The sequence below is a fragment of the Nyctereutes procyonoides genome, unplaced genomic scaffold (genome assembly GCF_905146905.1).
Source record: "Nyctereutes procyonoides isolate TBG_1078 unplaced genomic scaffold, NYPRO_anot_genome, whole genome shotgun sequence".
NCBI lineage: Eukaryota > Metazoa > Chordata > Mammalia > Carnivora > Canidae > Nyctereutes > Nyctereutes procyonoides.
In genome coordinates this window covers 28558226-28570989 of record NW_026575122.1, presented here as the reverse complement: position 1 = coordinate 28570989, position 12764 = coordinate 28558226, and the positions used below count along the sequence as shown (strand labels likewise).

Below are 12764 nucleotides of genomic sequence, written 5' to 3'. Positions count from 1 at the left end.
CCCAGGTGCCTAGTCAGGAACGGACATCATTCCTAACTCCTTTTTCCTTTGGATAAAGAACCCCTATTGACTTCATCTATCTTCTTTGAATTGATGTGGTTCATCCGTGCTATAATCTATCATGGTACCCTTTTCTTCATAATGCATATTGCAGTTTTGTTTTGTTTTTATTTTTAAGATTTTATTTATTTGAGAGAGAGAGAGATAACGAGCAGGGGGAGAGGCAGAGGGAAAGAGAAAAGCAGGCTCTCCAGTGAGCAGGGAGCTCAACGTGGGGCTCAATCCCAGGACCCTGGGATCATGCATGACCTGAGCTGAAGGCAGACACTTAACCAGCTGAGTCACTCAGGCACCCCTGTTTGTTTGTTTGTTTGTTTGTTTAATATTTTATTTTCAAGTAATCTCTATACCCCCAATGTGGGGCTCAAACTCACAACCCTGAGATCAAGAGTCACATGCTCCACTGTCTGAGCCAGGTGCCCATGCAGTTTTTAATTACATATTTACTCAGATAAATTTATTTAAAGTCTCTTTCCATGGGATAAGGGACTCTGTTTTGTTGTATATACAGTGAATGGGATAGGCCTGCCACATGGTAAGCACTGAGTAAATCTGTATTGAATTTAAAAAAATGGATGAATTAAAGTCAATAAATATTTCTTAATGATTGATGGTCTTCTGCTCTCCAGTGTAAACTCTTTTTATGATTTTTTCGCCTCCCAGCTGTCTCTATTGCACATAGCGAAGGCCTAGAAAGTAGAAACCACATCTTTCATCTCTGTATCCCCAAAATTTAGGACCACACTGACCCACTTTAGGGACTCACTTAATTTTTGTTGAACGAATGTTCCTCTGAATGAATGACAACCATAATATATGTCTTGCTGAACCTCCTGAAAGTCTCGTATTAGTTCTTTAATAGGTGTTTAGTATCTTAGAAACACAGCACTGCAAGCCTAAGACACTAGAAACAGAGCAAACACAACAGAAACAGCACAGAAACAATAACAGAAAACTGAAATGGTTAAAAAGCACAGATTATCCTTAATCTTGGCAGTGTGAGACTATTGCCTACATTTAATGCTCCACTCCGTCGAATTTTATTATTTATTACTTGTGATAAAAGATCTTTATTCCAACTCTATAGGAGACATTCCCCACCCATAAATGACTTTCACTGGCAGTGAAATTTTTTTCACATTAATCAACCTTTTTCCTCACTTTCATCCAATTACATCTAATTATGACTCTTTGTTCTAGGGAAGTAAATTATGTTTTGCCACTCCTTATGTCCCCACAAACCTTTTGAGTGTGTGAAGAAAGTTCTTGTATTCTTTCTGAGCAGTTTCCTATTTGAGTTGAGAATATTCAGTCTCTTTCATATTTATTCATTAGTATCTCTCTTTTCTTAATTATTTTGTTGGCCTATGTGGAACACTCCTCAGTTGTTTCCATCTTTCTTATACTAAGATTCCTTAAGATAAATGCAGCTCTTTAGGTTCAAACTTTATAGGGCTAGTCATTAGTAAGCAGGGTCTTATTCAAAACCCAATGCCATAAATTTCTTCAAAAGTTTAGGTTCCTTTAAAAATTATTTTTATTCTAATACATATTTCCAATTACTTCTGCATTTTATTTTTTAAATTTTTTTTTATTTTATTTATGACAGGCACACAGTGAGAGAGAGAGAGGCAGAGACAGGCAGAGGGAGAAGCAGGCTCCATGCACCGGGAGCCCGATGTGGGATTCGATCCCGGGTCTCCAGGATCGCGCCCCGGGCCAAAGGCAGGCGCCAAACCGCTGCGCCACCCAGGGATCCCTATTTTTATTTTTTAAAAAGATTTTATTTATTTACCTGAGAGACAGAGAGAGAGAGACTGAGAAAGAGTACAAGCGGAGGGAAGGGGTGGAGATAGAGGGCCAAGCAGACTCCCATGGACCCTGGGACCATGTACTGAGCCAAAGGCAGATGCTTAACTAACTGATTGACCTACCCAGGAGCCCCTATTTTTGCATTTTATTTATATTTTTATTATTTTTAAAATATTGTATTTATTTATTAATGAGAGATACAGAGAGAGAGGCAGAGACACAGGCAGAGAGAGAGGCAGAGTGAGAGAAGCAGGCTCCAGGCAGGGAGCCCAAGGTGGGACTCGATCCTGGGTCTCAAGGATCACATCCTGGGCCGAAGCCAGGTGCCAAACCGCTGAGCCACCCAGGCATCCCTATTTCTGCATTTTAAAACTCATTTTATTTTCATCAACCAGGACACAGTGTAGAATCAAGTTCTTTAGATCTTTGTATGTCTTTGGATCAAAGTCTTCAGGGTCAGACAAACCTGGGTTCAAATCCCAATACTGCTTCTGACCAGCTGTATGAACTTGGATAAATTATATAATTAATTTAAGCCTCAACATCCTCATTTATGAAATATAAAAAGTACCACCTAATTCCTAAAGAATGCTAGATGAGATAGCTTATGTAAATTGCTCAGCACAATGTCTGGCCCATAGTAGCCATTCAACAAATGCTTCTTCTCTTCTTTTTACCCCATCTAATTTGGTCCAGACTATCTGAAAGTTTTGACATATCATAATTATTTTTTGATTTTTTATTACTTGTCTTCATCAAATGCAGAATGGCATATTCTTTATTTATTCAGTGAGTTACACTTTCTGTTGTGGAGGCACATTAGAGAATTTCATGACCTCTCCCACTTCTCTTCCCAAATGTGACTGACTTCTATTAATCATCAGTTCATAAAATTTCTCCTTCTTGGGGGGTGATTTTAATTTATGTAATTTGACCTTTTTAAAGGATAGTCCTAGTATGATTACTACATTATGGTATATGATTTTTTTCTATGTCTTTCACTTCTTAACCCTCTGGTTTTACATTCTAGATGTTTTAAAAGCTGAGATTAAAGTTTCCCAAATATTATTACCAAATGACTGGTTCCATTTAAAGTTTGCTTTTCAAAAACAATTACTTCATATTGATTCTATGCTGAAATCATTGTTTTCAGCATAAAATAAGGATATCTATGTTGTTTATATGACATAAAATGGATTCATGTGGCTTTGCTGAAACTATAATTTGAAAAAAAATAAAAGCCCACTAAGCTGCTATAGGAAGATACTTTACTGACCCTTGTGAAACAATCCTTTTCTGATATGGACAGGAACACAGCTACAACAGTGGAAAGTGGGAAGCGTTATGGTTTTACCTCAATGTGTCATTGTGGTAAGGTATTTTTTATTTAATTTAAAAATTTTACTTCTGAGACAACTTGAAGGGAAAAAAAACCATCCTAAAGGTAGAACGAAATAATTATTAAATAGAGGTACAAACAAGTGGAATGAAATAATTATTAAATAGAGGTACAAATAAGAGATTCTTCTTGGGAGCATGATGAGAAGGTGATATTTGTGTAGACTGGGAAGGATGGAAAGACAGCCTGCAGCAAGATAATCACCCATTCTAGGCACTGTGTTTCCATCTGTTGAGCAGTTTTCATCTAAGATAGAAAGATGAAAAAGAAGAAGAAGAAAAAGCAAGAAGAAAAAAAGAGATTCGGATGGAGGTAGAGCTCTTTACAAAGTTAGCCAGCTAGTCAGGGTAACAGTAACCAAGTAACAAATGGTATCTTGGTAAACACTTGGTTTGGGTTTTAAGGTAGAAGGACCAAGTTTATTTTTATTCACTCTTTGCTGAAAGGCAATCGACTACATTTATTTTGGCCCACAAGGGAGGAAGGAAGGGCTTGTCAGTTTTTTCAAGAAGTTGTTTACTTTGACAGGGAATAAATCCTGCTTTCTTTTCCAGTTGCTAATTTTTAACTATGAAGATAGACTATGCAATAGTTAAAAATATGTTATAACATCAAAGTCAATAAATTTATTGTAAAGGAACTGACCGTTTCCTAAAAAAGAGAGCTAATTCTATTCTATAAAGCATTTTTTCAAACATCTATTTCAAACCATGTGTTCTATTAAAGCATGAGAAATTTTCTGTAGAGAAGTGTCATAGAATAACTGTCAATATTCCACACCTAATTTCCCATGCATCTAACATCTAAAATATTCTTTGGTGTCAAAATTGAAGGACAATGGAGCTTCATGAAGAACTATAGTCAGTGATTGTTTAAATCCAACACAGTAACAGACTTATGGTAATTTAGTGCTATGTTCTGAAGTATGTGAATGCAGGAGTAAAAATAAATTGTCAGAGTAACGGTAAGCTAATTTTATTATAAATTCCAGTCTTATTACACATATGCACTTTAAAATATGAGGTATTCATGGTAAATCAATTTATATACTATGAATAAGAGGAGTTCTCTGGGATCTCTGGGTGGCGCAGCGGTTTGGCACCTGCCTTTGGCCCAGGGCGTGATCCTGGAGACCCAGGATCGAATCCCACGTCGGGCTCCCGGTGCATGGAGCCTGCTTGTGTCTCTGCCTCTCTCTCTCTCTCTATGTGTGTGTGACTATCATAAAAAAAAAAGGAGTTCTCTGAATGGAATTGCTAGGTATTTATTTTGAAACTGTTAAATGAAAAACAGACATCTTAGAATTCCTCCAGATTTTTTTTTGAGAAAAGCAGAGGTTCTAAGTTAGACATTCTTTTTTTATATATATAAATTTATTTATTAATGAGAGATACAGAGAGGCAGAGACACAGGCAGAGGGAGAAGCAGGCTCCATGCAGGGAACCCAACGCGGGACTGGATGCTGGGTCTCCAGGATCACGCCCTGGGCTGAAGGCGGCGCCAAACCGCTGAGCCACCAGGGCTGCCCTAAGTTAGATATTCTTAAGTGGAAAAGATAAGTGACATGAATGCTTATGAGCATTTATATCTATCATGGAATCAGGAAAAATGTCTAGCCAGAGTTCTAGTAATCCTTTAGGATTTTCTTTCAGAGATATAGTGAATTCAGTGAGTAAATTAAGTTATAGATGATTATTAGCTCAAAATTTTTTATCCAAGGATGGAAGTGAATAGAGCTCACCCCAGAAACAATAGTATATATAATGGTCCTCATATGCTGAATCAGAATCACTAATGATGCTTTTTAGGAACAAATACAGATTTCTGCCCTTGATTCCTATTGGAGATTCTGATTCAGAAGATCTAGGGAAGAGCTCTGAGAGTTCATATTTTCAATAAGTGCTCCAAGTGATTCTGATCCATTGACAGATTTGGGAACCAATGACTAGATGGGGACAGTGCTTGAGATCAGAGAAAGAGGCCGAGGCAAGAGTTCATTCAAAGGAGAGAAGCCATTCCACTTGTGGTGTCGAGTCTAAGTTCCTGATTTGAAAAATGATTTGATAGCTTGAAACTGGGGGAAATACTTAAACCACAGGAATTGGCCAGTGCTACAAATCAGGGCATTTCCCCTCCCTAGAAAGCTAACACACCATGTTCAGTGGGGTTATTCTCATATTTTTAATAGGTCTGCCAAAAGAAAATCTACTTAGGTGATAGGATACAACAGGCACATAAATGACATTCAAGATTTCAAGTGAGTTACTCTAAAAGAGACTGCTCTTTTGAAACAGAAAGACAGTATTCCTCAAAGTATGTTAGTACACAGTGATAATTATATTTTCCATTTTACTTCTGTACCTTGGCAATTAACCAGCTTGAGCCTCCATTCTGCTCTCAGCCCTAGATTCAGCTGGAAAGAGTCACATTTTGCCTTGTGTTTACAGACCTTAAATGCACTGTCTTTTACGTTTTTTCCCCCCTGAGTTGTAGAAATAAATTTAGTTTCAATGATCTACTAGCCTTAAAAAAACGCAAACATCTCTGGAATCCTCAGAAGTGCTTTCTTGGCTATGGAAATGTGTAGCTGATTGTTGGGGTTCATGGTTGGTTCTGCTTAAAGCTGAAAGGTGGAGGAAGTGAGAACTGAGTTGATCTAATTATTCACAGGAATAAATCTATTGACTAGTAGATTTGGTTGAGCTCTTTATTCAGGATTAATGAATTTATGACCATCACTAAAAATACATGCATCGGGACAATAGCATTTAGCATAGTGCTTGTCAGGAGATGGGAGAGAAAAAGGTAGCCTGGAACATCCATGGTGTCAATAAATCCTTGGCTTATTTGGCAGAAAGCTAGCTACCGAACTGAACAGAGTCCCAAGATTAACGTCACCAATATTTATTAAATGGAATAACGTGTCTAGGTAAGCATTCTGTTAAACGTATTCTGTGAGGAAGAAGAACATCAGTTCATTTCCTTTTCTAGATTGACTTATTAAAGTCAACAAAGGCAATCATTGATTAGAAAGTAGGACAAACACTGTGCACTTTTAGAGGAAAAAAATAAAAACAACTGCCAAAGAAGTATCAAAGGCATTTTTTCAAGGGAAGTCTTCCCTTATTGCTTTCACCCTACCCTACACTTTCTCTAAGAACACTTGATGTATCTCCTTTATTGCATTTTTCTCATACAGTGGGAATGATAATAGTACCAACATCAAAGAGCTTTTGAGAAAATTAAATGAGTTAATACATATACAGCCTTTTGAACAGTACACAGAGAATAGTAGGTACTCAACAAATGTCAGCTGTTATTTATTATATCATCACAATCACCACAATGTATTGAAATAATCTGTGACTTATATTTTTCCCCATTTAGAATTAAAGATCTTTTAGGGAAACCTTTTCATCTTTATAGACCTTGTGTTTTACAGGTCTTTATAGACCAAAATGCCTAGCATAGAGGAGGCACTCAATAAGTGTTTCCTGAGCTAAACTGAGGTATAATTTACCTAGTAAATTTTGTCTGGCCTGGTGCTTCAGGTTTTCAATGGTTCCAAATTCCTGAGAGGATATCAAGTAGGAAGTAAGGGAGAGATGTTTTCGGAAGCCATCCTGGGCAGGCCAACAGACTAGACTGCCTAGCCTTGGTTAGTATTATGTTTGTGATTATTTCATTGATAGAAATATAAGGTTTATTATTTCCTTGATATACAGTTGTAGCCTCTAGCACTTAGAAATGAGGAACAAATATACAGAAGAAATCTTCTAGGATATGTCTCCCCAAGTGAAGTCTTCATATAGTTATGTCACTATACAATAACAGTATCTTCCAGTGTGTTCTGTAGAACACAGGTCCCACAAGATACTCTGTAATAAAAGCATTCTCTGGTTAAATTTGAGAGACATACCTCAAAGCTTTATAGGAGGGTTAGAATGAACATTAGCATATCAAATGTGCTGAGAAATCCTGAAGAAATCTTTGATTTCATCATGATGAAAATCATTTTTAAAAAGTATTTTGTTTATTTGAGAGAGAGAGAGAGAGCATGAGCAAGGGGAGAAGCAGGGAGCCTGATGCAGGGCTTGATCCCAGGACCCTAAGATCATGACCTGAGCTGAAGGCAGTCGCTTAACCAATTGAGCCACCCAGGTGCCCCTAATTCACCATTTCTTAAATTCAAAGGCCATAGAAAAATTTTTCCTCATCTAATTCCTATTGACATCTCATGGAGTTAGTAATGCTGTACTATGGAAACATATTTATCCAGATATCTATTTTTTTTCTTAGTAAATCCCTATGTAATTCACTTTTATAAATTCTAAGTCCATAAGCACACCAATAGAAATGCAAATCTTGGTTAATTTAGGTGCTTAGAGAACAGTAGGACCGTAGGACATTCTAGCCAACTTAACTGTAGAGTAAGTGCTAAGATGCATTTAACCTTTGTTGAAAAGCATTCTGGGGATGTATGGCTGGCTCAGTTGGTAGAGCATGTGACTCTTGCTCTCAGGGTTGTGAGTTTTAGCCTCATATTGGGGGTGGAGATTACTTAAAAATAAAATCTTTAAAAAAATAAAGAAAAGCATTCTGAAGCAATCTTAAACTTTAGTATGATACAGTCACCTGGGAATTTTATTAAAGTGCATATCAGTAGATCTGGGATGGGATAAGTTCTGCATTTTCTAATCAACAACTAAATGATGTCAATGGGACCTGTCTGTGGACCACACACTGAGTAGCAGCTTACATTTCCACCTTGGTAAGCACAGTAGAATAAATATAATAAAATTGTTATTTTGAATAACATTGTACATGTTGATATAAACACACACTGAGATAGTTTAAATTTTTAAATATCGTATCATAATATTGACTTGTTTTCCTGATACTACCTTTCTCAGAAAAGAAAAGTGGGAGCTAATGGGGAGAAAAGTTCTAGTTACAGCAATATTTCCATCAGCATCTAGCATGAAATTTGGTACATTGTAGCACTTATGTTATGTACAGGGGCCCCTGGGTGACTAAAAGTCAGTTAAGCATCCTACTCTTGATTTTGGCTTAGGTCATGATCTCAGGTGTCCTGGGATCAAGTCCCATATTGGGCTCCGTGCTTAGCAGGGAGGCTGCTTAATATCCTCTCCCTTTCCCTCTGCCCCTTCCGCCACTCACTTGCACACATTCTCTCTCTCATAAATAAATAAATCTTAAAAAATATCATGTACATTAACTTATTTATCATAAACTTTATTATCAGAGTTAATAACTCTGAAGGTGATACATGGACACATCCATTAAGAAGATGGTTAATGATAAGAGAATATTACTTAAAAAAAAACCAATTTTATTTATTTATTTATTTATTTTATTTATTTATCATGAGAGACACAGAAAGGCAGAGACACAGGCAGAGGGAGAAGCAGGCTCCATGCAAGGAGCCTGATGTGGGACTCGATCCGGGGACTCCAGGATCATGCCCTGAGCCAAAGGCAGATGCTTAACTGCTGAGCCACCCAGGCATCCCGAGAATATTACTAAATAAAAAAATGAAAACTCTGGCAAACATATTGTCAATAAAACAATATATTACAGAGCAAATGAAGATAGAGAAAAGGGTTGGATGTGCTAATAAGTGTTGGGATTACCTCTGGCTCAGAAAAGGGATGAGAAGAACAGAATGAGGAATATTCTTAAAGAAGGTACCAGTAAAGAAATCCATGCTAGGGAAGTTGACACCAATGTCTTGTCGCAAACATGTGCTGGAATAGTCTTAGAATAAAAGAGATATACCTTCCTCAGCTGTCTAATGAGTGGATCAGGGGGCTGTCTGGAGAAGGAAAGAAGGAAATACAGATCTTCCCCACAATCCATCTACCTCCTACAAATTATGCTAAAAGGACTAAATTGGTATCAGTTATTTTCATAACTTCCTTACTTGGTTCATTAAATACCATGAAAGTATTTGTTTGGGAGTGATTAGCAACTTGACTCAGCAGTAGTAGTTTCTATCTTCAAGTCTTTTAGAATCTAATGACAACTTAAAGTGTTGAGGAACTAATTCAGAAAAATTTGTTATAATTACCTTATAATATTTCAGGATTTTTTTTCCAATGTATTAATGTGGTCTCAATGAGAGTTTTCACTGAAATGGCTTTGGTGCTTTCATTCTTCTAATACTTAGATAATACCTACAAATATTTATTTGGTAGGGCCCAGGAAAATTATGCTAAATGATATTTATTGGTTGATTATCAACTACTTGTTGGTAGTTCCATCAGCTCCAACTCACTGACTGAGATATCCAAGATGAGAACACTTCCAGGCAACCACCCATCTTTTTTGCTACTCTCATTCCTTTACCTTTTGTTGCCTTCCTCTCTCTTTCTTGACTCTATGGTCATTCTGAATTGTTTTCAGCTCTGAGAATACTTTATGTTCTTTCTTCCTTCTGTTCCTTTTTTGGCACTGGTTGTTTTCTCCCGTAGGAATACCCTTACCCGTGTGTCCTATTAAACTTCAGGTCTCAGGTCTTATGTCAAAACTCAAAACACTCAACTGTTGTTAATTGTTCCTCCTATGAGCTCCCCCCCCCGCCACTTTCTAACACAATATCGATCATACATGTGTGACCTAACATACATGCACACACATATATACCATATGCCTACATACATACATATATAGGTACATATATACATTTACAGACACACATACATAGACATTGTGAAAAGACTGTGTCTCTCTTATGTGTTAGTTTTAGCTACATTCTAACATTTTGCTTATGTTTTTATAGAACTGGTAGTTTGGGGACCAAAACTTATAAATATTCTATTTTTGTACATGTCTCTACAAGAGTCATAGAAGTGGTGACCATTAACAAGGAGTCACTTTCAACTAATCTCCTTTTTCATGCTCTTTGTTTAAAATTCTGAAGTGGTGAGCTCTCTAGGATTTAAAAAATCTAGAGCTGGCAACCTTTTTATATTTTGTAAGAATATAAGCCATAGCTTGAACATAGCACAGTAACAAAAAGAAAACAAAATAAAAATTAAAAAAGGTATTTATCTTGGCTCCAAGTCTGCCAGTAAACCTTTTATATTTCTGTTTTTAATGGTTAGAGAACTTTATTCTGTTCCCTGATGCATCCCAAACCTCTGGCACATAAACAGGCACTCAATATAAATTCATTGAAAGACTGAATGAACAAATATATATGTTAGATACATTGTACAGCATACGATTTCAAGTCAATGCCATTTAATAGTATCTTTGAAAATGTATTTTGAAATGTTGCCTGTTGTCCTGCAAGATAGTTACCATATCTGAGTTACTTAATAATAAATTAATTTTCTTTCCTTTTTTATCTGCTTGGTAGTCAGTACATTTTCATTTTTAGACATTTCTACTAGTGGTCTGAGGATATGCAACACACATATACATATCTATCTAGTACATTAATATTTTAAAGTATATATCTTTCTTGTTTTTTAAGATCTCATTTTTAAGTAATATCTAAACCCAATGTGGGACTTGAACTCACAACCCCAAGATCAAAAATCTAATAATGCTCCACCGATTGAGCCAACCAGGCGCCCTCTTTTTTTTTTTTAATCTTATTTTAACAGACAAGCAGAGGTAGAAGCAGGCTCTTCGCAGAAGCCAAATGTGGGACTCCATCCTGGATCCAGGATCACTACCTGAGCAGAAGGCAGGCACTCAACCCCTGAGCCACTCAGGTGTCCCTGGACATTCAAATTGTTAAAATGCTGTGTTAAAAAAATAATCAAAGTTTCTTATCGACTGCATTACAATGAATTCTCATTGGGTATTCGTCCATTTTTTAATGCCCTGTCATTTACAGGTTGTTGTTCTGATGCTCTTACAAAAATATGGTCCAGCTTCAAGAAGAATCATGAAAAGGGCTTTTGACAAATACTGGTCTCTGGTCACCCTGAGATCATAAAACTAAAGTATGAATTGTCAGAACTAATGAAAAAGCTGCATTTAAACAGAACAAAAAGAAATACATGGAACTGAATGAGCTAAGGACAATGATGACTATTTTTTGACTCGTATTCAAAACATTGTTGATCCCCTGATGTTTGTTCCTCCAGATTGAAGGAAACTTGCCTCTAGAGATATCTATAACTTACAGAAATTTTATGAAAATGTTGTTTTGAAAATAAATTAAAATATTTTTAAAAATATTATTTTATTTTATTATTATTATTTTAGTAGGCTCCATGGCCAATGTGAGGCTTGAACTCATGACCCTGAGATTAAGAGTCACATGCTTTACTGACTGAGCCAGCCAGGCACCCCTCTATCTATTTAAATATATCCTGTAGAAATGGTAATAGGACTGAATATATTGTGAATCCAAGCAATTTTATAAGCAGACCCTTAATTCAGCACTTGAGGTTAAGGAGCCTTTATTTTATTCCCGAAGGTTTTAGGGGTCTTAAAGAAGTAATTATCTTTGACATAAGATATAAAGAGTAGAGACTCTGTAATATTATTTCCTACCTTCTATTATATAGGACAATAATAATTATTATAGTTATAGTATTATAGTTTTTATTTCTTGAGGGCTTACTATAACAGGCAATGTGCTAAACAGTTCACATACTTTATTTTATATAGTTCTTATTACACCCTATGGGGAGAAAAAAAAATCAAAGTCCAAACAGCTTTAATAGCTAGCATGGGGTTACACAGCCATAAGGAGCAGGGAAAGCTATTCTAGAAGCTTGATCAAAATCTATTATTTTTTAAAAGATTTTATTTATTTATTCATGAGAGACACACAGAGAGAGAGGCAGAGACACAGGCAGAGGGAGAAGCAGGCTCCTCACGGGGAGCCTAATGCAGGACTAGATCCCAGGACTCCAGGATCACACCCTGAGCCAAAAGCAGATGCTCAACCACTGAGCCACCCAGGCATCCCTGTTTAAAGTCTGTTAAAATGAAAGTCTGAGTACTGACAAGGAGCAGGAGCAAAACAGAATTCTCAGAGAAATATTAAGATGTAGATAGAAATTTGGGGCTCAATGTTGAAAATGAATTGTGACACCTTCTGTCTTCTACAATTTGACAGAAAGCTTGTAACAAGAAAGCCCACTCAAATTTCACACAGATATCTCCTCTCTGATGTTAAAAATATGTATATTTCACGGCGCCTGGGTGGCTCAGTTTGTTAAGTGTCTGTCTTCAGCTCAGGTCATGATCCCGGGGTCCTGGGATCCAGCTCAGCGTTGGGCTCCCTGCTCAGTGGGGAGCCTGCTTCTCCCTCTCCCTCTTCCCCCTGCTTGCACCTGCTCTCTCTCTCCCTCTCAAATAAGTAGATAAATAAATAAAATATTTTAAAATGTATTTTTCAAGATCAAGAGAATTTTTGTCCTTTAAATTAAAAAACAAAACAAAACAAGATTTTAAATGATTATTTCCCATTGTATTGCTCCCTTCCTGTCACTGTTTTTGAGCT

General features: G+C 36.7%; 1 protein-coding gene across 2 annotated transcripts in view; it reads right to left on the bottom strand.

The window, feature by feature from the left end:
• The window catches only part of NTN4 (netrin 4), a 121974-nt gene that overhangs the window by 29981 nt on the left and 79229 nt on the right, over positions 1–12764 (bottom strand). The gene's annotated exons all lie outside the window — the stretch shown is intronic.